Here is a 25,535-nt window from a genome sequence, read left to right as displayed (position 1 = left end):
ATAGCAGCTCACAAATTATGGATGGAATTTGTTCCTATTGTTCTTTGCCACTTTCTTGGTCACTTTCTTCACTGGGACAAGGACCCCAGAATATCATTCTAAGTTTTGATCACTCTGACCATGTTCACTCACTATAGCTTCATTTCAGTCCTCAGTGGCTCCTGGGCCCACCTCATTGGCAAGACTCCATTCTTTACTGCCAGGTCTTCAAGTTGGCATCAGTAAGCTGGGGCTCTAGTTCTGGTGTATGTTCACCTATCCTTCTTGTCAATGTTTCTCGAGCTGCACAAGAACTGAGCAGCATTGGGATTCAGGAGCTGTTTCCAATTTAAGAGGTGCAAGCAATATGCCTGCTTACTTTGGTCAGTTTCAGCTGAATGGACAGGGCTCTGGAAGTTACTTGTACTGAACAGGCATGCTAATAGGAAAATCTTACAAATAGGCACCTTTTTTTTAAGTGCCTAAGTTGCATGAAAGAAATTCACACAATAGGAGCCAAAGAACAAACTGGCACAAGCAGATTTGAATGTTGAGGTGATTATTTTTCTAAGCAGCACATCCCAAAAGTAGAAATGCTTGGAGCAGTCAATAAAAGTCGGAGATCTCACTTTTTGTGGCGGACGAAGCAAAGATGCTTGGAGAAGCAGTCTCCCAAATGACAAAAAGCGGGATTCCCTAGTGGCCACCTATTTCAATACTGCTTCCAATTCTCTACTGCTGCAATGAGGCCACACTCAGGTTGGAGGAGCAACAACTTGTATTCCATCTGGAGAGCCTCCAACCTAATGGCATGAACATTGATTTCTCAAACTTCCGGCAACTGCCCTCTCCTCCTCTCCTTCACCATTCCCTATTCCTGTTTCCCTCGCTCACCTTTTTTTTCCCCTCGCTCACCTTATCTTCTTACCTACCCATCACCTTCCTCTGGTGCTCCTCCCCTTCTTTTTGTTCCATGGCCTTCTGTCCCCTCCTATCAGATTCCCCCTTCTCCAGTCCTTTATCTCTTTCACCAATCAACTTCCCAGCTCTTTACTTCACCCCCTCTCCCATTTCACCTACTACCTACCACCTTGTTGTTCTTCCTCCCCTCCTCATCTTCTTACTCGGACTTCTCCTCTTCCTTTCCAGACCTAATAAAGGGTCTCGGCCTGAAACATCGGTTACTCATAGACTGGCTCATGAACCTCCAGCTTCCTCCTTCTGGCGAACTCTTTACCATAGATGCTGCCTGGCCTGCTGAGTTTCTCCAGCATTTTAAGGCAGAGATTGATAGGTATCTGAGTAGCCAGGGCATCAAAAGTTATGGTGAGAAGGCGGGGGAGTGGGACTAAATGGGAGAATGGTTCAGCTCATGATAAAATGGCGGAGCAGACTCCATGGGCCGAATGGCCAACTTCTGCTCCTTTATCTTATGGTCTATATTTTGTGTGTGTAGCTTTGGATTTCCAGCATCTGCAGATTTCCTTGTGTTTGTGATAACTGTTCCTGAACCTGGTGGTGTGAGTCCTGAGGTTCCTGTTCCCCCTTCCTCATGGCAGCAGCGAGAAAAGAACTTGTTCTGGATGGTGGGAGTCCTTGATGAAGGATACTGTTTTCCTACGACTGCGCTCCATCTAGATGTACTCAATGGTGGGGAGGCCTTTGCCCCGATGGACTTGCAATATCTACTACTTTTTGTAGGCTTTTCCATTCAAGGGCATTGGTGTTTCCAGGCTGTAATGCAACAAGTCAATATACTTTCCACCACACATCTACAGACGTTTGTCAAAGTTTTAGATGTCATGCTGAATCTTTGCAAACCTCTAAGAAATTAGAAGCACTGCTTTCTTTGTAATGGCACTAATGCACTCTTAAATTATATCACTGAGGATTTTAAAGCTGCTAACCCTCTCTCCTTCTGATCCACAGTTGAGAACTGGCTCATGGACCTCCAAGCTTCCTCCTCCTGAAGTCAATGATCAGCTCCTTGGTCTTGCTGACCAAAGTCAGTCAGATATTCAATCTCCCTCCTATATGCTGATTCATTACCACATTTGATTCAGCCAACAGTGGTGTTGTTGGCAAACTTAAATATGGCCTTGGAGCTGTGCTAAGCCTCACATTCATAAGTAAGAAGTGAGTAGAGCAGGGAGCTAAGTACACAGCCTTGAGTTGCATGTGTGCTGTTGAAGTTTGTGGAAGAAGGTGGTTGCCTAACCAAACACACTGGGGTCTGCAAATGAAGAAATCGAAGATCCAGTTGCACAAGGAGGTATTGAGGTCGAGGTCTTAACGCTTATTGATTAGTTTTGAGGGGATGACAGTATTGCACGCCAAGCAGTAATCAATGACGAGCATCCTGATGTGTGTGTCTTTGCTGTCCAGGTGTTCCAGGGTTGAGTGAAGAGCCAAGGAAATGGCATCTGCTGTTGACCTGTTGCGATGGTAGGCAAACTGGACCACATCCAAGTTGATTCTCAGTCAGGAGTTAATATGCTTCATTACCAATCTCTCAAAGGACTTCATTACAGTGGATGTATGTGCTACTGGACAATAGTTGTTGAGACAGGCTACCACGTTCTTTTTGTGGACTTCTCTGTTGCTGCATATCTCTAAAATTTCAGCTGCTGTATTCATTTACTCCCCGTGTCAAGCAAAGGGATTCAGTTTAAGCATTCAAACACCTGTTGCAGCTCAGCAAAACTTTTGACTGTCTAGCCATATCTGTCTCGTGATGGCTAAGTGGGCTCCATCTTGAAGTTACAAACCCACTGGTCAGTTTACAGAATACTAACTGTCTATATGCCCATTTGTTCAACATTTATTTAAGTAATATCACTCCTCTGCTTGATGCCACCAACAAAATTCACTGACTACTATTTATAAAAAGTTTCATTGGTGTTGATTTCTTACTTGCATCAATACCCATTTTAAATATATTTCAAATGTATTTACATTACACAATATTGGCAAAGTTTTGAATTTTCCTTGGTACAATATTAATGTGTTATTTTTCAGACTTGCTATCAATTGTTTAATATAATAACTCTCAGAATATGGGTTAAAATCATCAAAGTATGATAAAGCATCCTCATAGGTTTGGAAACACCAACAGGCATCGATTACTTAAATGCCTAAATGATTAATTATAAGGCTACCATTGCAGGAGAAATTGCTCAGCTTGGCAAACATATACACACTGTACACGTATTTAATTGAAAATGTCCCTATATCTGTGTGGCACGTCACTGTTCCTTTTTAAATTTGTTGTACAAAACTCAGACAAGTGACTCCAAATTGTTGGTCTTATCAAATGTAACTGGTCATGTGCACCTTATAGCAAAACATGAACATTGCATAAAAACATTTTTGAAAATATTATCACTAAATTTGTGGAATTGCTTTCAGATGCTGATAGGAAAAGCACACTGATAGCATTCACAGTCTCGATGCAATTAAAACACTTATCAAATATATAAATAAAATCTAATTTTTCCTATGCACTTATCTAAACTAAACTATTTTACAATACATACTTGGAACAGATCAAAAGGATGCACTTTACTACTCACTGGCTATCGTTATCACTGGAATGTTACTGTTTTAATTTAAATATCAAAGGGTTCTTCAATGCTTGAAAGAAAATAAAGTTCCGACTATGTTAATACTGAAACCCAAAAGACTAATGAATGTTAAAGAATACAATATCAAAATCTTTTGAAATAGAAATTACCGCCTTCATACTTTCCTTATATGTCAGCATTTTATGGAAAAAGTTTCTTGCATGAGTGAAAATATTCTGGCAGGCATCATTCCGAAAAAAAACTCAAAGAGCTTCTGAATAAGGTACTAAATCCAACAAAAACGTACCAGTGTGCAACTGCTTATGAAAATTATTGTCATGAGGATGCAACATGGAAATGGGTATAATCTGTCATGAAAATAATTCATTCAGGAAAGTGCTCTGGTACTACACGGATGATGCCAGCAAAGTGGCCACCAATCCACTCAATTCAAATGCAATCATCTTGTGTGTTCTATTTGTACACATCTTGTTAATAGTTCTGTCTGTGTTTAACAGGCACATGCACATCTTTTGACTTAAGGTACCTCTTTGTTTAAAAATTCTCAGTATAAAATAAACTACCAGAAGAAAGTGACTGAGAGAAATTACATGGAAAGTTCAAAACTAAATTATTACATAAAATTAATTATCATATAGACCCTTGCTGAAAGTTTAACACCCACTTTCTTTTCAAGGATAGTGCATAGAAGAGGTTAAAATTTGGAAAGTCCAGCTTGTCAACCCACTGCTTTTCTTAGTACAGTGACCTTAATGATGGAAATTTAGGAGCAATTAAAAAAGTCTTTGTCTAATAAGGTTGGCAGAGTCATGATATCAGATTAAGATCATGACAGACGAAGTCTGAGTTCTGTCTGGATTTCTGTGAGCAGCCTTTCAAGAGGGTGCAGAAGAGGTTACCAGGATGTTGCCTGGATTTGAGTACGTCAACTATAAGAAGAGATTGTTTTCTATGGAGCATCGGACTGAGACAGAGGGTGACATGATGGAAGTAAATACAATTATGTAAGTCTTATACAGGGCAGATAGAGTCTTTTTTCCTCAAAGAGGAAATGTCAATAGTACAAACCATAGGTTTAAGTTGAGAGGGGCAAGGTTTAAAGGAGAAATGTGATGCATTTGTTTTTTTTACACCCACAGAGCAGTAGGTGCCTGGAATGCACTTCTAGGGGTGTGGTTGACACAGATAAAACAACAACCTTTAAGAAGCATTTTGACAGCCACAAAACCAGGCAGGAATGGAGGGATACCAACCAAGAGAACGTAGATGGGATTAACTAGTCATGTTCGGCATGGATCTGATGGGCCAAAGAGCCTCTTCTTGCATTGTACAAACGCCCTCCCCATTGTCTACAGTTTCACATCAGAAGCAGGGAATAGTCGATTGACCAAAGTAGGTCAAGATATGTTTTAAGAATTTGTTTTTTTTTACTCCTTATGGACCATAGAAGGAGATCTTATGCCTGATCGCAAAAGAAGTTACCAAGTTTCCCTTCCCCTGTCCCAGCTCTCCTTCAGTTATCTCAGAGTTTCTCTGCTGGCAAATCAGTGGCTTTATTGATTTTATTAATTTTATCAAATTATTGCTTTGGCTGTCTAGCAGAGAAAATGATGCTTGCTTTCACAGAGGCTCACGCACCACTCCAATCACACCTTTGAATAGTGTGTACTGGAGCCTCAATAAATTTTGATTACTGCCTTTTCAGTTATTCTGCACCTGATGGATTCAACATGATGTCATTGCTATTTTCCACTCACCCATTTCTGTTCAGTAAACTTGTAATTTTTAGCTTAAGGACACTAGTTTTCTGCAAATAAGAAAGAGAAGTCAATGACTTTGACAGTATACATGAAAGGAGATGGGAGGCAAAGCTAAGGCTCAGTAATCTTGAATAAACATGCAATGTCTCATTAGAATTTGGAGGAATATATCTTTTTGGCTCCACAGAATCAGAAATCAGAGCAATTCTGGATCATTTGAAGAGCGATCAGGAGGTACCTTTTGAGGTTTGGTAGAAAAACATCTCATTGTCTAGATATCCTTACAAGTTGTGCAATTGGCATTGAACTACTTTAAAAGACTAACTGGCAATATCAAGAGCTTATTGTCTTAAGCAAGCACTTCAGTCATCTCAGGAAGAGTGTTTTTAAAAACAGCACCATTATGCTCCTAATTTTACCAAGGTAATGAGAGGCATTGATTATGTGGATAGCCAGAGGCTTTTTCCCAATGCTGAAATATCAGATGCAAGTTTTTCACACAGAGAATGGTGGGTGCATGGAATCCACTGCCAGCGACGGTGGTAGAGGAAGATACAATAGAGTCTTTTAAGAGACTCTTAGATAGGTACATGGAGCTGAGAAAAATAGAGGGCTATGTGGTGGGGAAATTCTAGGCAGTTCCTAGAGTAGATTACTCTAGAACAACATTGTGGGCCGAAGGATTTCTATGTTCTATGTGATACATCTTATTAGGATTTGGAAAAATTAAAAGTAGCTCTAACAAAAGAATTTGAAAGTTAGTAGGATAGTTCTCTCATTTTTCTAGTTATTTTCCTGGAAACCTTCTAAACTAAAACCACGTAGAAATTTCATTAGGGTCCCCCTAATAACAAAATAGACTTGCTTCTTTACAAATTAGTTAAACTGTGATCAGGAGCACAGAATGACACAGATGTATTAAACTCAATCAATTCAATACTGGTTCTTCACCAAAAGCCTTTGCTTGGCAACACTTTCATCTCAGCCTGGTCATGTGAAAAAGCATGTTTCCAGCTGCAGCATGGAAAAGCAATTGAAACGGAAGCAAATTCAGTTCCTCCAGCATGTACCGGCATGTATAATATTATGGCCATTTTAATAATACTATAGATAGAACTGAGAACGCCTCTTAATTAGAGATCTCTGTACTTCTTCTGAGGGTTGGAAAGGATAGAGACTAACAATAGAAAATTGCAGTAACTTTCTTGATTCAATTACAGCAATCCCAAAATTAAATCAGGCTTTAAGTGGGAAAGTGGCTGGTGGATGGAAAGTAACTAAGAATTCCTAATATCATTTGAAACAAAGGATTTGATTAATTAACCAATCAGACAATTAATTTTGACTTCAAATAAAAATAATGGATTATCAATTAGCTGAGAACTATTCTCCAAATTCTGATCTGCAGTGAGCAATCAATATTATTCAATTGAAAACATACGCAACCTCAATGTGCATTTTAATTCTGCAGCTTCTTCCCCACCACCATTAGAATGGTCCATGACCCAACAAGACTACCTTATTATTCCCTTTTTGCACTATTTATTTATTTTGTCATTTATAGTAATTTTATGTCTTTGCATTGTTCTGCTGCCACAAAACAACACATTTCACATCATACAAAACAAGGAAAATAAGCCGAATTCTGATTCTGCGTCAAATGAACTAATCTCAAGTGAGCAGCTGAAGGTTGGCTCTAAGGTTGAAGAAGGCTGAATGAGTTCAGGCTCTCAGACCAGTTTGGCCTTTCTCAAGTTCAAATATACATTTACTGCATCAAACGTTAATTGACTTTTCCACCAAAACAATAATCAGGTAAAGTTGTAAATGATTTGTTAATAATAGCAAAAAACCTTAATAATACACAACGTCAAAGCTCAAGTAAATCACCGTTTCCTCCTGAACCAACAAGATAAAACTTAAGAAACCAATTTACTCCTGGTCAGTTTATATCTTAAAAACCTTGAATCCACATCCTCTGGCCCAGTTATTCTGTCCTCAAAACCTATAGCTTCTTATAATTCCATATGCCCATACTCTCTTCTCATCGGTGCCATCAGGAAGAAGGTACAGGAGCCTCAGGACCCACAATACCAGGCTCAGGAACAGTTATGACCTCTCAACCATCAGGCTCTTGAACCAAAGGAGATCAAGTTCACTCGCCTCATCACCGAACTGTTCTCACAACCTATGGACTCACTTTAAAGGACTCTTCATCTCATAGAACATAGAACATAGAATAGTACAGCACAATACAGGCCCTTCGGCCCACAATGTTGTGCCGACCCTTAAACCCTGCCTCCCATATAACCCCCCACCTTAAATTCCTCTGTATACCTGTCTAGTAGTCTCTTAAATTTCACTAGTGTATCTGCCTTCACCACTGACTTAGGCCATTCATTCCACACAGCAACCACTCTCTGAGTAAAAAACCTCCCTCTAATATCCCCCTTGAACTTCCCACCCCTTACCTTAAAGCCGTGTCTTTTCTGAATAAGCCTACCATGTGGAACCTTGTCAAATGCCTGACTAAAATCCATGTAGATCACATCCACTGCACTACCCTCATCTGTATGCCTGGTCACCACCTCAAAGAACTCAATCAAGCTTGTTAGATACAATCTTCCCTTCACAAAGCCATGCTGACTGTCCCTGATCAGACCATGATTCTCTAAATGCCCAAAGATCTTATCTCCAGGAATCTTTTCCAACAGTTTTCCCACCACAGACGTAAGGCTCACTGGTCTATAATTACTCGGATTATACCTACTACCTTTTTTAACAAGGGGACAACATACGCCTCCCTCCAATCCTCCGGTACCATTCCCATGGACAACGAGGACATAAAGATCCTAGCCAGAGGCTCAGCAATCTCTTCCCTCGCCTCATAGAGCAACCTGGGGAATATTCCGTCAGGCCCCGGGGACTTATCCATCCTAATGTATTTTAACAACTTCAACATTTCCTCTCCCTTAATATCAACATGCTCCAGAACATCAACCTCACTCATATTGTCCTCACCATCATCAAGTTCCCTCTCATTGGTGAATACCAAAGAGAAGTATTCACTGAGGACCTCACTCACTTCCACTGCCTCCAGGCACATCTTCCCACTTTTATCTCTGATCGGTCCTATCTTCACTCCTGTCATCCTTTTGCTCTTCACATAATTGAAGAATGCCTTGGGGTTTTCCTTTAGCCTACTCGCCAAGGCCTTCTCATGCCCCCTTCTTGCTCTTCTCAGCCCCTTCTTAAGCTCCTTTCTTGCTATCCTATATTCTTCATTAGACCCATCTGATCCTTGCTTCCTAAACCTCATGTATGCTGCCTTCTTCCACCAGACTAGATTCTCCACCTCACTTGTCACCCATGGTTCCTTTACCCTACCATTCTTTATCTTCCTCACCAGGACAAATTTATCCCTAACATCCTGCAAGAGATCCCTAAACATCGACCACATGTCCATAGCACATTTCCCTGCAAAAACATCACCCCAATTCATACCTGCAAGTTCTAGCCTTATAGCCTCATAATTTGCCCTTCCCCAATTAAAAATTTTCCTGTCCTCTCTGATTCTATCCTTTTCCATGATAATACTAAAGGCCAGGGAGCGGTGGTCACTGTCCCCCAGATGCTCACCCACCGAGAGATCTGTGACCTGACCCGGTTCATTACCTAGTACTAGATCTAGTATGGCATTCCCCCTAGTCGGCCTTTCAACATACTGTGACAGGAATCCGTCCTGGACACACCTAACAAACTCTGCCCCATCTAAACCCTTGGAACTAATCAGGTGCCAATCAATATTAGGGAAGTTAAAGTCACCCATGATAACAACCTTGTTATTTTTGCACCTTTCCAGAACTTGCCTCCCAATCTGCTCCTCGGTATCTCTGCCTCTACCAGGGGGCCTACAGAATACTCCCAATAGAGTAACTGCTCCCTTCCTGTTCCTGACTTCTACCCATATTGACTCAAAAAAGGATCCTGCTACATTACCCAACCTTACTGTAGCTGTAATAGTATCCCTGACCAGTAATGCCACCCCTCCTCCCTTCCCCCTCCACATCCCTTTTAAAGCACTGAAATCCAGGAATATTGAGAATCCATTCCTGCCCTGGTGCCAACCAAGTCTCTGTAATGGCCACTACATCATAATTCCATGTATGTATCCAAGCTCTCAGTTCATCACCTTTGTTCCTGATGCTTCTTGCATTGAAGTACACACACTTTCGCCCTTCTACCTTACTACCTTTACACCCTTTATTCTGTTTCTCTTTCCTCAAAGCTTCTTTATATGTTAGATCTGGCTTTACTCCATGCACTATACTTGCAGTTCTTGCATGACCCTTATCCTCCTCCACCTCACTATCTGCTCTAACACTCTGGTTCCCCTTCCCCTGCAAATCTAGTTTAAACCCCCGCCCCCGGAGCAGCACTAGCAAACCTTCCCGCAAGGATGTTCGTCCCTCTCCAGTTCAGGTGCAACCCGTCCTGTCGGAACAGGTCCCACCTTCCCTGGAACAAGGCCCAATTGTCCAGAAACGTGATGCCCTCCTTCCTGCACCAACTCCTTAGCCACGTATTTAGCGGCATTGCCTTCCTATTTCCAGCCTCACTAGCACGTGGCACGGGTAGCAATCCTGAGATTGCAACGCTCGAGGTCCTGTCCTTCAACTTTGCACCTAACTCCCTAAACTCTCTTTGCAGGACCTCCTCCTTCTTCCTAACCATGTCATGTATATGGTCACGTATATGATGACGTATAATGTATATGTACTTAGATAATAAATCTAATTTGAAGTTTAAACCTGTATATCGAGAGAGCCATGGGGTTAGGGTTCTTTTGTTATGCCACAACCTATAAGCAATGGCTTTCATAGAGGATAGAGATAATAGCATTGAATTTAACCATTAGCCCAAATTTTACATGCCCCAATAGACTGCAAATCCTATTCACAAGCTGCTGGAGGAGGATCCTCTGCTGATGTTACATTGTGTGGTGTATCAGGGGTGCAAGTATTCAGTCTGATGGGGTTACACACCTGCACCTCAAAAGCCAAATGAAAATTTACAGGCATGCTTTGTAAATGCAGGCTAGGAGAATGCATGGAGCATTGCAACAAAGTCCAACTAGTCAATTTGCACACACTAAAAGCTTATCACAGCTAACAAACAGGCAGCCCAGGCATTTGTTGTAAAGCCAGATCATGTCTATAGCACGAGTTGTACAATAAACAGGGGAATTATTCAACACTATTTTAGGATCATTATCATCTTGAACACACAGCCTGTACCACCTGAACGCTTGGCCCAATCTCTATACTCTTTGGACAGCACCAATTCCTGCCAACTTGATTATCCACTTGGTTAAGGGAAACAGTGCTAGTACATCTTTTGCACAATGGAAAGATTTTTTTTCTGGGAAAGGTTAAGATTTTCCTATATTTGCAGTTTGAGATCATAGTCACAAGAGATTCTAGAAATGCTGGATCTCTCGACCAACACAGAATACAGAGAGACTCGGCAAGTCAGGCAGTACTACCTCGTGTTGACTGCAGCAAAGTGATTGGTCAATCTAATCTCACAGCACTGCTAATGCTGCTTGGGGGTGACAACCAGGAAGAGGTGGGTTTGTGAACAGGCAAGTTTTCTGGGATGCCTCCACTAGACTTTTTCCTCCCTCTCCTTCTGGCAGTGTCTGCTATTCTGCTATTCTATGTTCCAACATGACGGTCTTTCAGGCAGGTTACCATGCTCTTCTTGGCACTGGTATAATTAAAGCCAGCTTGAAGGAGTTGCACACCATACACTGCTGAAGCAAGAGGTTAATGATCTCAGTGAACACTCCAGCCAGTTGAGTTAATGAGCACAGGTCTTTAGTGCTTGGCCAGATACCCTGTCTGGCCCAAATGGGTTCACCCTCCTGAAGACTGCTCGTGTGTCGGCCTCAGAGACTGAAATCATAGGCTCATTGGGAGATGTTGGAGTTCGTGATGGTTCCTCCATGTTTTGACCAGTGAAAATCTGCAATTTATTTCCCAAGTGAAAAAATCTAATTTGTGACAAGAAACTCAATCCTCTTTCATAAAAGAAATAAGTTTCATATTTTAGACATTTATTTACTTAAAAGTTTAAATAGAAAAGTTTAGTTTCCATTTTTCAATGAAGTGTATTTCATTTTACTGTTTCCCGATTGCTATCCAAACAGCCATTCACCATCTATTGAAAACATCACAACAATGACTCTCTTCCTGATTTCATTTAATTCTTTTTTTTAACTGGGAAGTTTTTCCTCCTGACCAGCTACATATGAAGAAAAGCATGGAGAGGGTCTTAAGATTTAAGAATGTTTCATATCATTTCCTGTACACAAGTGTAATGGAGAACAAAATCATTGTTACTCCGGATCTGATGGAGCACAAAAAAGATACAATAAGGTTGGAGTTGTTGCATGCCATGGTCAGCTTTCAAAGGACTTCATGATAGTGGATGTCAAAGCCACCGGGAGGTAGCCATTAAGGCACATTACCTTGTTTTACTTGGGTACAGGTTTGATAGTGGACTTCTTAAAGCAAGTGGCAGTCTCAAACTGACTTTATGGGACTTTAAAGATTTCTGCAGATATCCCCACCTGCTGATCTGCACAGGATGAGGACACAATTCAGACCCGTTGCACTCCCATTGCCTGACTCTCCAGAAGACTATATTGTGTGGTTTCAGGTGCACTGGAGGCTATCGGGTGGGTGGTAGCATTTTAATCACCTTCTGTTCAAAACATGCATAGGATGTGTTAAGATGATCAGGAAGGAATGCACTGTGTCATTTTGTAGCCTATTATAGAATCTAAACCCTGCCTCAACTGATGGACTCAATTTGCCTACTACTGAGGAAGGTCCATAGCATCTGCCTGGCCCGACACTCATCTCTGAAGCACCCGGACAGTAAGGACACCTATGCTAGACCATTGCTTATTGACTACAGCTCCACCTTCAACACTGCAATTCCTAGCAAACCCATCTCCATCCTCCTAAACCTGGGACTCAGCACATCTCATTGCAACTGGATCTTTGACTTCGTGACCAACAAATCACAGTCAGCAAGGATAAGTAGCAAAGCAGCTAAAATAATCAAAGATCCCTCCCACCCCTGACATTCTTTCTAAAGCCTAAAAGCACACACTAGCAGGCTCAAGGACCAGTTGTACCCTGCTGTTGTTGGTTCCCCAGTATATAAAATGGACTCTTAGCCTCGTTATAATCTACCTTGCACCTTACCATCTATCTACTGGCACTGCACTTTCTCTGCACTGTAACATTTTATTCTGCATTCTGTTATTGTTTTACCTTGTGCTTCCTCAATGCACTGTTGTAATTGATCTGTATGGATGGTATGCGAGACAAGTTTATCACTGTACCTCAGTACATGTGACAATAATAAGTTAATTTCTTTATGTAAATTACCAAAATGGCACAGTGATTTTATATTCCTAACTGGTGGTGCTGTATGAGAATAAAGATATAGAGGAGCAGGAGCAAATAAAACTGCAGAAACATTGAGGAAGATTAAGAACCCAATCATGCCCATGCTGTAGCTATATACTAGCAGAGCTTCAAGGAGTATTACTGCCCCATTTACAAAGCAAATCAATGAGCAAGAATGCACAAGAGCAAATTGCAAGATCATCAAAGCCATACTGCATAACATTTCCATACTGATCAAACAATACAACCTCTGTTTCAGGGCACTGATGGTTTGTGTAAACAGAAATGTGGTAAAGGACCCACTCTAACTATATCACATTGCTTCCCTGCATGAGTTTGTCAGATTTTCTTTTAAGATGGCGTCGAGCTGCAGTCTCCATTGAGATCGTGGCTCAGATATAGTTTGCATGGGATGGTTGGGGGACAGCGAGGGGAGTTAGGGGTCAGGTTATGCTTTAGGGATTATGACATGGGGAAGTCAGAAGTCAGATTAGGGACTAGGTACAGGGATATGGAGAAGTTAGAGGTCAGGCCTCCCTCCTGCGCTCTGTGTTTGGTCCAACGACGTAGATGGGTGATGGAGGACATCTGCAGGCCAGGTCCCCACTCTGCATTCATTGGCCAGCAAACAGGAGCCCGTGTGAGCAGGGAGCATGAAGAAGCATAAGGGCTGGTCAGCCGGTGTGCCCAAAGTTTGAGCTGGAGTTCAGAGTTCCATCATCGGCTAGTCTGGGGGATGATGTTGCGGATCGGAGCCTGGAGGTCAATCGGTAGTCTGGAAGTCGAAGTCTAATGGCTGAAGCCTGGAGAATGGAGGCCCGGAGGCTTGTCCTGGGGTTAGAGGACTGCCCGCATGGGGGAGAGGGTGGGAGGGTTGGAGGAAAGGGGTTTGTTTTGCTTTGTTGTTTCGTTACTTGTTGTCCTCTGTTTTGAGGTGCTCTGTGTTCTTCTGCCAAGCATTGTGGGCATGCTATATTGGTGCTGGGACATGTGGCAACACTTACCAGCTGCCTCCAGCACTTCCTTAATGCAAAATGTTGGTTGTTAATGAGAATGACGTATTGCATTGTATGTTTTGATGTATATGTGATGAGTAAATCTGAATCTGAATCTGAAGGTAATACAAATCAAGTATGAAATATCCCCTCTTCTCAAATAATTTAACAGCCGATAACAAAGGTGCAGGCAGAGAGCTGTGAAGATCCAGGGCTAGAGCATCACAACAATTGGCAGGAAACAGTGTACAGATTATGTGAGATGTTGTGTATGCTTTCATACCAGCTGCACATCTTGCTCATTGATTTGCTTTGTAAATGGGGCAGTAATACTCCTTGAAGCTCTGCTAGTATATAGCTACAGCATGGGCATGATTGGGTTCTTAATCTTCCTCAATGTTTCTGCAGTTTTATTTGCTCCTGCTCCTCTATATCTTTATTCTCATACAGCACCACCAGTTAGGAATATAAAATCACTGTATCATTTGGTGTCTGTTTACAAAGCTATCATGGAAATTATGCCTTGCACTTGGGGGAAAAATGCATTTGTAAAAAAAAACCCGAGAGCCCTGTCTTCCCGTCCTCCTATACCCAGTAGGAAGGAGATGAATTGTTTTGCCTTGGCAGTGAGGGCATTTGTCACCTGCTGCATCCTGGAATAAATCCAACATGTGAAATCTCAGGGCCACCATTATCTTCTGAGCTGTAGGTAAGCAAGTGTGTGAATTGTTGCTGGGCTTCCAGTTGGTATGTTGACAGGTATTACAGCACTATCATCATCTCTTCAATGAAGTGAATAGGCAGGAGGATGTTTTTTGTTCTATAAGTTTCTATGACTAAGGCTTCTGCTGACCTACCCTCCTGCTCTCTGCAGCCAAAGGCCACTCCAGTATTATTTACTGCTTATAGTCTTTCTGTCACAAAGACTGACCGAGCAGAATCACTTCTTCACCATTTGTGTAAATGTTGCCTCTCAGCTCCAATAGAGACAGGGCTGGGCAGAATAGAACAGTTTTAACTGGGTTCTGCTGATTCCTTTAAACAACCTTTGTTTAATACACATCTGAATTGCCACCTCATATGACTTATTAACATGTTTCACACTAAGAAGCTGAAATTAGCCCTTTCAGTCCTGAAACAAATCATTGGCCTTATTTCAGTCCAGCAACCTTCAAATACTATGATGCACCTGATTCAAAATGATCTCAGCCATTTCTGCAGAACAAAGAGCAACAGAGTTACACATGCAAGCTTAGAGGTCGAGCATGCATTTACCCTGGTCTTAAATTGAAACGGCCTGCAATGGGATCCCATTCTTAGTAGCGTATGCCATTTCTTGCAATACTCAGAGAAAGGTCATGAGCAATAGCCCACCTTGTACTCCCCATAGCCTTTAGACTATGAGCATCATTCTCCGAAACTTCAGATGGTTTGCTTCCCACAAGCAACAGAACAATGAGGAATGAATGGCCTGGTGTAATTTATGATAAATTAAAGAAATATAATTTTTTAAATTAATGATTCCCCCAATTGCAGTAATATTAGTGGGAGTTTGGGGGAGGATGAAAATCACAGATTTTCAATTTTAAAAATTGTACCTATTAGATATCAACATGTAAGATAGAAGTTTACATAATGTGACTAGGTTAATAGATTGCCTGACTTCTTATGACTACAATCCTGTAGATTAGAATTAAAACTGAAAGTAAACATGATTGTTTTATAAACATTGCCATGAAGCACATTAGTAAAATTAATTTGCTATATTGAGTATGATGACAAAATTAGCTTAATCTAAAATTATGTGCTCTATATCATCAGTATCTAAAACTCTGCAGTAAAACATGAACATTAGACAGGTACAATGAATCCTAGTATTGGCTGCTTATTAAACAGTATATTTGATTCCACTAGCATCTCTCTCAATTCCTTTACCAGCCAATGTGGGACACAGACTATAATAATGTCCATAAATTACCTGGAGTGAGGGACGTTAGCTACTGACTGCAGCCATCACCAACAGTCATTTGCCAAGGCTTATTTTAAGATTTGTTATTGAGAGAACCCTGTGCTTTAATAGAATGAACTCTTGGTTAATATGAACTGAATCAGTCAGTCTCAATAGAGGTTCTTTGTGTGATGCTTCAAAAATGTGGGACAGTTATGAAGTATAACTGCCAATGCAATAAAATGCTTTTTACTTCAGCAGTACTTTCACATGTGTTAAGTACCTACCTACCTTTTGAGTTTCAGATGTCCTTAACACTTTAAATGAATTTATCTGACACCTTTAGGAATCACAGTGTACATGTCAGGTAAACATGAAACATGGTGAAGGAGTGTATGAATGTAAGAGGGTGTAGGTTTGTTTACAGGCTTTCAAAAAGAGAAACCGAGAGAAACAATGCAAAGCTTCTCTAGAGGGTTACATGTGAGAAAATGTTTGTGAGGTGCAAAATAAAGCTTTCAATATGACTGAAGAAATACACAGCTAAAGACAGAAAGGTTTCACTGTGTAAATAAAATGCATATTCTCTGTAGGGAAGCATTTGGAACACGAAACAAGAGGGCAGCTGTTAACTGTGTCTGGCACTTCTGCCTACTGTACCATTTTGCTCACTTACTGCAGACTAGTTGCCCGTTTACAGTAAAGAAACTGCCTTGGCCAAAGATTATCATGAGATGATTGTGCTGAAACTTGTAGATAACCTTCATGAATACTTGTGCAAAAATCTACTCTCATAAAAATATATCACAAATTAATTATCTCTGTGGTGAAATATCCCTGTAATGTCCAACTGCAGTAGCTTTCCACAAAAACGTTAGAAGTATCAATCAGAATTTTCATAGGATGCTGCTTTTACTCAATACTTAGAGAATAGGGTATTCATTTTAATGTAATATATAAAACATCTAAAGTATGTACAAAGGTATCCAGACCTGGCCTTTGTTATCTCAGTATGATAGAATTGCCGGGGACAACATGTAGCTTCACTGGAGAATGGTATCAATGTGACTTCCTCCTGGCTTTCCTTTTGTAGTTTTAATGTATACTTTCTATATGTTAAGGCAGATACAAAGCCTTTCTGCCCTGAAGAGACTACTTAGCAGTTAAACACCACAGATAGTCACAAAGATGTTAATTTCATGCAACTCACAACCAGCACTCCATTTAAAGCACAACTGATCCTTACTCTGGGTTGAATATATGAAGCAAATGCAAGTAAAACTAATTTAACCTTTGAAAACTTATCTCCAGGGGGGAAAACAGTCAAAATCCCTTTATAAGATTTTTAAGCACTGCAATTATTGATGAGTACTATATTACTTCAATTTTCTCTGATCAGAAAAGCAAAACCACCAGAGACTGGAGCAGCTGTCAAGTCATTTTCCGACTGGAATGAAGTAGTTTACAGTGGGTCTGTGTTGGTCTCCAAAGACCCAGTTAAGAAGCCTTTTTAAACTGCCTTAAAAAAGCCAACTCATACATTAATCAACTTCAGCCTTTGCCCATACTTGCTGCAATACATCAATTACTACACTTTTCTAATAAATTCCCGTTGACGGTGACTGCCTTATTAAAGCCGACTAAAACGATACAATAAAAGTAAAAGGCTATTAATATTACCTTTCGATGCAGCTATCACCTTACCGAGAATTACTGCACAATCTGCTAACGGAATTCATACTGCATTACAATTAACATCAGTAAAGCTAATTCTAACAACATCCAGCTTGCTAATTTTATACACTAATAATAAAAGACATTGCTATGCAAGATCAGCCTCTTTTATCATGCTTCCATGGCACACCAGAGATCTCCTGCCATTGTTCACATGAAAGACAATTATACCAAAGAACATCAAACCCAAAAATGACAATCTGCTAACCAGCACTGGGTATTGCTAGACTCATTTCTCCATTTTCTGAACCAATAGACAACAATTCTCTGCGGATGTGAGGGGGGAAAAGAAAGAAAAGAAATGCCCTGTGCTGATTTATGCTTCTCTCTTCTGCATTCATCAACTGACTGCTGCCATTTTCAGATCAACATTTTTATAGCCCGAGGTTCAAATGCTGGACACGTTTGAAGAAATGCACCAATAATGATGGTCATATATTTCCATATTTAAAAACAATGCCGCATGTTTGGAAAATGAACTGCAACAATCCACAGGGGAGTCGGTGCTGCAACAGGTTGCATACTAAATCTCAGCCCTAGAAGCGGCAACAGCACAGATTTCCCCACCTACCAAAATAAATGAACGGTTACTGTCTACACAGCAATCAAGGACCACTGATCCGTTTCATATGCCTTGGTAAAATGGTGTACGCTGACCAGTTTGCTTTGGATGAAGCAGTCAGCTCAGCAAATAGAGTTCAGTTTATTATGTGAAGATGGATAGGACTCTAAAAGTTAAATTACACTAAATATTTACAAGCTTCAAATATTATATTACATTACCCATCACTCACTTATGTTTCTACAAACATACCATACTCAAAGTCAAAAATAGTTTGTCCAGAGTAGCAAAGAACCCGAAATGTAGAATTGGTTAATCATCCAGCTTAAATAGTTAAACTCCTCAGGACTAAAATGTTGCATTATGAATTGTACCATACTTTGTTAGAATTTTTCAAAAAGAAATAGAAAATTAACTTCGCTTGGTCCAAATGAAATTTGGTTTGCTTTTCACTCCCAGATTATCAAGCAGTCAATCCTCACCCCTGCCTGGTATCTCTGTGTAATTCCATCTTTTGGTGATGGTAAATTGATGCCTCCGGCATTTTTTATAAAGGTGTGCCATACATTGCAATATGAATACTGCCTGTTTCATTTTTTTTAATTGTGACGCTTTGAACATAAAAGAAAATTGGATGTAAAACAATGAACCTAATTTAAGGATTTTACAAAAATCAGAATAATAACTAGAATTCTGTCCGCCTTACCTTTTCCACTTTGAACAACACAGAAAGAGACACAAATAAATACTGCAAAAGGAGCTTTAAAATAGATCCACATCGAGACTATAACATTAATCCAGAGCAAATGTTTTTGTTGACCCAATCTATCTTCATGTTGATGCTTTCGGTAAGACTTCATTTAATTTTCATTACTAGTGCTAGCATATTGTGTTATAATTCTGAAGTTGCAAATTAAAAGGTCAATTATTGAAGCAGCTCACAGAATAAAAGACAATCATTTCATAATTTCTTTAAGCGCTATAAGTTATAATAGTCAAGTAGTCTTAGATATCTGCATGGCCAAGGTAACTGTTTAATGTATTAAAATGATGCAAATATCCTCATATAGAATGTTATTATGGGATGTTTCCATACTGGCTTCAGGAGTTGGAGAGGTGAAATACAACGGCTACTTTTGCATGTTCATCAAACATTCCTCCACCACCACTATGTGAATTGAACAATGAGCAGGAGCAAAATATCTGCTAGTTATATCATGTCTTTTCAAAGAAATGTATTGCTGCTCAGCTGTTCCTTGGATAACAGTATGTCCAACAATGGGCAAGAATCACAACCACTATTTCCTCCGTGCCTACCAGGATTTCTCAATGAACAGAAATGTCTTAGAATCGGCATAAAATAGTAGAGTAACCTGTGTCGACGTATGGTGTAATTATATATCGAACACAAAAGAAAATGTATATGGATTAAAAATTATTTTGAGAAACTACACAAAAAATTTGAGATTAAGTGTAGCATCAATTATGTGGATAATTTTGACATCTTTTCCATTGAGTACTGAAATTCTAATATTCCCCAAAAATCATTTTCCCTCCTTTATATTAATATCTATAACAGGGCATGAAACCTAATACTGCTGCTGGAAATGTGGATGCTGCATCTCATGTGCTATTACATCCTACACAAGAACCACTGAGCTATTTATTTTGGCTCCTTTCAGTGCTGTATTAAATGTTTCTTCTTCCCTAAAGCAACTGCTTATGAACCTCTAGGGAATCTCAATTTCATTTTTCGAAATATGAACTAGTGTTATTCTAATTTCTATCCTTGCTATGCAGACCTGGCCTTTACTTTAATACAAAAATAACCTTTCCAACAAGAAAGCCGCACAATTTAACATTTCCATCGACAAAATCTGATTGGCATAAGACACCATTCTGCGTTTTAAACAACTAAAATACCAAAACAGAGCTTTTGAAGACTTTCCCTTCACCCCCAATAATCCGTCCCCTGAAGAAGGAAAAGTACATGGCTCTTGATTTATCAAACCACCTGCTATCAAATTAAATTTGTTCTGCACAAGCCTAACTGTATTAGTTTTCAAACAAGCCAAAGCAATCTTCAGGATATGTTTGTGCACAAAATTAGGTTGTGCGGATTTCAGTTAATTACAGTACCACAGAAAGGATAATGAAATCCACCACCGTTTAGTACACTGTAACACACAGAAAAAATAGAAACTGCAATGACAGGATAAAATGATTAATCCATTCTTTTTGATGATTTTTTTTTAAAGAAAGCCATCAAAATGGGCATGGTAGTCTTTCAGGGCTCCAAGACCATGTACCCATAGAGTGAGCATTCATCCACATTTCACTGGAGTATAATGTTTGAATATGATAGCATAGTTATGTTTCTTTTAATTTTTAATGTTATTTTTCTTCAGGTAAATTAAGTCCAACCTTCCATCCTCTAGTGTTTATGATTCTGGTACTGGGAGATGTAGATCACCTATTCTGAGGCACAGTGTAGCTGGCCCTCAGAAAGCTCCGATTTAAAATGTAATTTTGTTCTGCGAATATAGGTGAGGCTATATTCAGCTACCCTAAAAGGGCAGTAATGTATATTCTTTCTGTATCAGTGCAGTTTTTGTGCACAAAATCCTAACAGAATTATGTAGGATATAGAATGCCAGGCACTATAACAGAAACACAGATCAAAATTAGGAAATCTATAACTTAGAGGAGATGGCACTCTTACAACACGATGACTCTTGAACTATTGGTACGTTGGTGTTGGAATATATAGTGACACTTGCAGACTGCTCCAGCACACCTTTGGGTGTGTTGGTTGTTAATGTAAATGGCACATCTCACCGTATGTTTCGATGTACACATGATAAATAAACTTGAATGTTGAATCTTGAAATCTCAGAGATTGAAGATTCTGTCTCAATTCTTTCTATCCCTCATTACATCCACATGGACCAAATGTACTCGGTGGCTCGGAGCATTAGCACCCTGACACTGAGTGCCCTGGTGTGAAGCCAGAAATCTGCACTTCACAAATTTCACGAATGAAAAACAGTAATTGAAACTGATGCAAAGTCTGGCTGCAGTTCTGGTGTTGATATTGAACTATCTTAAAATTATAGAAATAAAAAATAGTTATGCCTTTCTACTCAGCTGTGTCTCCTGTCCAATTAAAGTCAGATCTCATTCTGCTGTTCACCTAACACCGCTATTCAACATATGGCTTCAGGTTATAGCTTCTTTGCAAATGAACTATTTTTTCACAGTGCCCATACCTGTTGGGATTATGGCAAAACCAAAATTGGATGCACTTGTTAGAGAGAAAGTACCTTTGATGAATCAGGTTGACAGTGTTGTTAAGAAGGTGTGTGGTGTATTGGCATTCATCAACCGTGGGATTGAGTTCAAGAGAGATGAAGTATTGTTACAGCTACATAAGACCTTGGTCAGACCCCACTTGGAGTACTGTGTTCAGTTCTGGTCATCTCAATACAGGAAGAATGTGGATACTATAGAAAGAGTGCAGAGGAGATTTACAAGGATGTTGCCTGGATTGGAGGGTATACCTTATGAGAATAGGTTGAGTATACTTGGCTTTTTCTCCTTGGAGCGACGAAGGAAAAGAGGTGACCTGATAGAGGTGTACAGGATAATGAGGGGCATTGATCATGTGGATAGCTAGAGACTTTTTCCCCAGGGCTGCAATGGTTAACAGGAGGGGTATAGTTTTAGGGTGCTTGGGAATAGGTACCCAGGGGATGTCAGGGGTAAGTTTTTTTTTACACAGAGTGGTGGGTGTGTGGAATGCACTGCTGGCTATGGTGGTGGAAGTGGATACAATAGAATCTTTTAACAGCCTCTTAGATATGCACATGGAGCTTAGAAAAATAGAGAGCTATGTGGTAGGGAAATTCTAGGCAGTCTCTAGAGTTGGTTACATGGTTGGCACAACATTGTGGGCCGAAGGGCCTGTAATGTGCTGTAAATTTCTATGTTCTATGAATCACCATCCAGGCAGTGAAGGAAAAGTTCTGTGATGCCCCTATCACCAAAAATTTGTCCAAAAAGAAACGCTATCACACAATATGGAAGGACATAATTGACTAAATTTGATGAAGTAGATTATTGAGATGACTATGGCAACATTGTGCTGCACCTTAAAATATAATTTAAGCAAGGCTTAATGGACTATATACATGATCACCATGGGAAGCACGAAAATAAGGAAGAAGCAGGAAATTCCATGGAAATTTAACTAGCAATGATGCACATTCTGTCTTAACTTTCAGAAATACATAACTGAAGAAACAAGAAAAGAGAGACCAATCAAAAAAGTACTATATTCCCATCCCAAGGAAAGAATGAACTTACAGTATCGTTCATTACCTCAGGACATCCCAAAGTATTTCACAGCCAATAATGTACTTTTGAAATACAAGCACTATTGAATCAATTCTGCATTTCCAATTATTGGCAGTAAGGGATGAGGTTTGGAATTTAGAAATCTTATATAAGTAAGTTTTATGCTGCTTTATCTCAAAAGTTAGGATATGTGCTATTTGAATATTTTTGCTCTTCCCACAGGCAATTCCGAAGCCCCGATGCGGAAATGACAATTGCTTCATAATCACTGCCACACATGAAAGAGTGTGCCAAATGATAAGATCCTTTCCAGTTTTGTTACAAATAGAGCAAAATAATAGAAAACAACCAAAGAAACACAACATGCATCAACTGTGGCGCTGGCTTGCAGTTCTGGTTTTTTTTTACACTGTTTTGGGTGTCATTTTGTTGGAGCTTCCTTTATGAATTGCAAGCACACATTTTCAGTGCAGTTTCAAAAGCTTGCCAACTCAATTGCATAGTTCCATGCAGGATGTCTCCACATGCAGGATAAATGGAAAGAAGGAAGTTGATCAAATCCATTAATGTGCAACACTAATTTGCATTTAGAAGGAAGAGAACAGACTTCACTGAAATACTCAAAATTCTGATGGAGGGAGATAGAGTAGAGTTAGGGAGGATGTTTTCCCAGTGTGAGATCACAGTCTCAGGATATGGGTAAAATGTATTGAATTAAGATAAGGAGAAATGAGTTCATTCAGAAGATGATGAACCTACAGAATTCTCGACCATGGAAGGCTCTGAAGTCCAAGTTGCTATATTTAAAATGGAACTATAATTTCCAGGTACAATTGACACCGATATTGAGATCGACCATGATCATATTGAACAGTAGAACAGGCTTCAGGAAACAAAAATCTTACTCCTGCTTCTATGTTTACCACCTGGCCCACCAAATTGAGCTTTTCTGATTCAAGTAAAACTGTGAACTATGCACAGAGAACCTGATCTTAGGAGCATCCCCACCCAATCCACAGCTCTCCACCACGTTTGCTATTTAAAGTGATCTTCAATAATTTGCAAATCTGCCAGAGGATCAAATAAATTCCTAATAACTGAGTGTTTACATGGAAGGAGAACAATGCTGCGTGACGCTAGAAGTGTAAACACCTCGAGTTACACATTGCCTGCATGCCTGAACTGGGTAAATCAATGATGAGCTTACTGGGTCTCCAGCATGATGAAGACGTGAGACAGTGGTCCTGAAAACAAGGTCACATAGTGCAAGTAGAGGAAACAGAAGCACTCTAGCCAGGAAGATCTCTGTAGCCAGATCATTCAGGCAGCAGTAATCACACAAACACCTGATTTGAGCAGCAATATGTGTGTTGAAGCCAGGTTTCCCTGAAGAGACAATTGCTGATGCCCACTATGCAGCCCAGGCAGGCAGAACTCTAGCCGTGCCTGGGGTGCACTGCCTCCGGCAGGAAATGTAACAATAACCCCCTAATCTCCTGGTCTAGAAACATTTTAAAAGACAGCACTGTTTCTCATTTTGTAGTCCACTGCTACATTCAGCAATTGATGCTTGGGGAATGTGCAGTGGGCAACAGAGTCACAATTTTGCCAACACCCGTGGTGCAAGGTGTAACTCTCAGCACACCTGTGTGACTTCGGACTCCTGAACTTCACCCGTCCCAAAACTGTTAAGTATTCTGAAACCTGAGACAGATAATGCTGGTGAAAACCAGCACGGAGATCACAGAGGCTCTTTCTTCTGAGAATACATCTATTCATACAGCCACATTGGTCCTTTGCTTGAGGGCAGGTACAACAAATCAAAGATACTTTAACTCAGGATTCCCAACCTTTTTTATGCCATAGACCAATACCATTAAGCAAGGTGTCTGTGGACCCCAAGTTGGGAACTTCTGCTTTAAATCTCAAATGCAGCCTTCTTGATTAGCATGCTAGTTTACCAAAAGAGCATTCACTCTCCACAGCCTATATAACATGGACGCTGTGCATACCATCTACTAATGCAGGGAGGAAATTCAAAAGCTTGATAAACTGCACAAACTAAACTTATGATCTCCAGTAGCTGGAAGGACATATGGATATTGCAAGATCAAGGCCAAATTGCGCAATGTCCAAGCTTGGAAAATATATATACATTTCTCATTTCTCTTGCTACTAGTTTAAATTCATCAGTTCCCATTTCCAACAGTTCAGAGGTTATAATTCCACCACAACTGCTGCAACAAGACTGAAAGTTAACTCCTTACCACCCTCACAAGAGCTTCAAAGGATGATCATTAAATGCAGATCTTCCATTGATGACTTATTCCCTTGCCCACTTTATATGAGTGAATAAAGAGAAGCACTGGCCACCAAATTCTACCAGTTTGCATAATCCTCCACAGTTAGCATTATGTCGTAATCAGAATGATCCAGCTATTAACAGGTTATGTAATATTATGTAATAAACAAGTAACTGTGTGATCTACTTCTACCTACTGAAACCTAAACTAGTGAAAATTGCATATTCAGATGTTAATTGAATGGGGCTAATTCTTATGAATAAATCCTTAAACATTTTAGTGAAACATCTGAACACCCATTTGTCAACTCACAATCTATAAGCTAATGGGAAATGAATACATCCCATAAAAATTTATCCGAGTCTATCTCTACACACTAACTGAATCTTAGTTTTTAAAACATCTGTTCCAGTTGGCTACAGAAGATGAAGGGCACATTCATACTGCATTTTCACATTCATTACAGCTATTTTGAATATGCATCCATTTGAAAGTGGCTACATGATTAGAAACTCAAAACTCATAATAAAAATTGGAGTTTATTCTTCCAGTAAACCGTCTTACATCAATGCAGCAAACTCAGGGTATGATAAATGCATCTTCTTTCCATATTTTACACAAGGTGGTTTGAGTCTGTGTTTGAAACAAACAGTATAAACTCATTATTTATAAAAGCCATGAAGAAGATGCTGCATTTCCCTTTCAGAGTTCAGCTTGTAAAGCACTGCAAGATGAAAACTCGAGAATCATGTCCATTACCTATTTCCAACATAGACCTTTATACTTCTACCTATACCTTTTCCAGATCACTGAAATAAGTATCTCTTCAT

At 39.9% G+C, this 25,535-nt stretch overlaps 1 protein-coding gene across 16 annotated transcripts in view; it reads right to left on the bottom strand.

The window, feature by feature from the left end:
* Positions 1 to 25,535, bottom strand: part of esrrga (estrogen-related receptor gamma a) — a 240,669-nt gene that overhangs the window by 142,227 nt on the left and 72,907 nt on the right. The gene's annotated exons all lie outside the window — the stretch shown is intronic.

Source organism: Mobula birostris, chromosome 8, assembly GCF_030028105.1.
Source record: "Mobula birostris isolate sMobBir1 chromosome 8, sMobBir1.hap1, whole genome shotgun sequence".
Classification (NCBI taxonomy): Eukaryota; Metazoa; Chordata; class Chondrichthyes; order Myliobatiformes; family Myliobatidae; genus Mobula; species Mobula birostris.
Note: the sequence above shows the minus strand (reverse complement) of the source record. Positions and strands in the feature narration are given on the sequence as shown.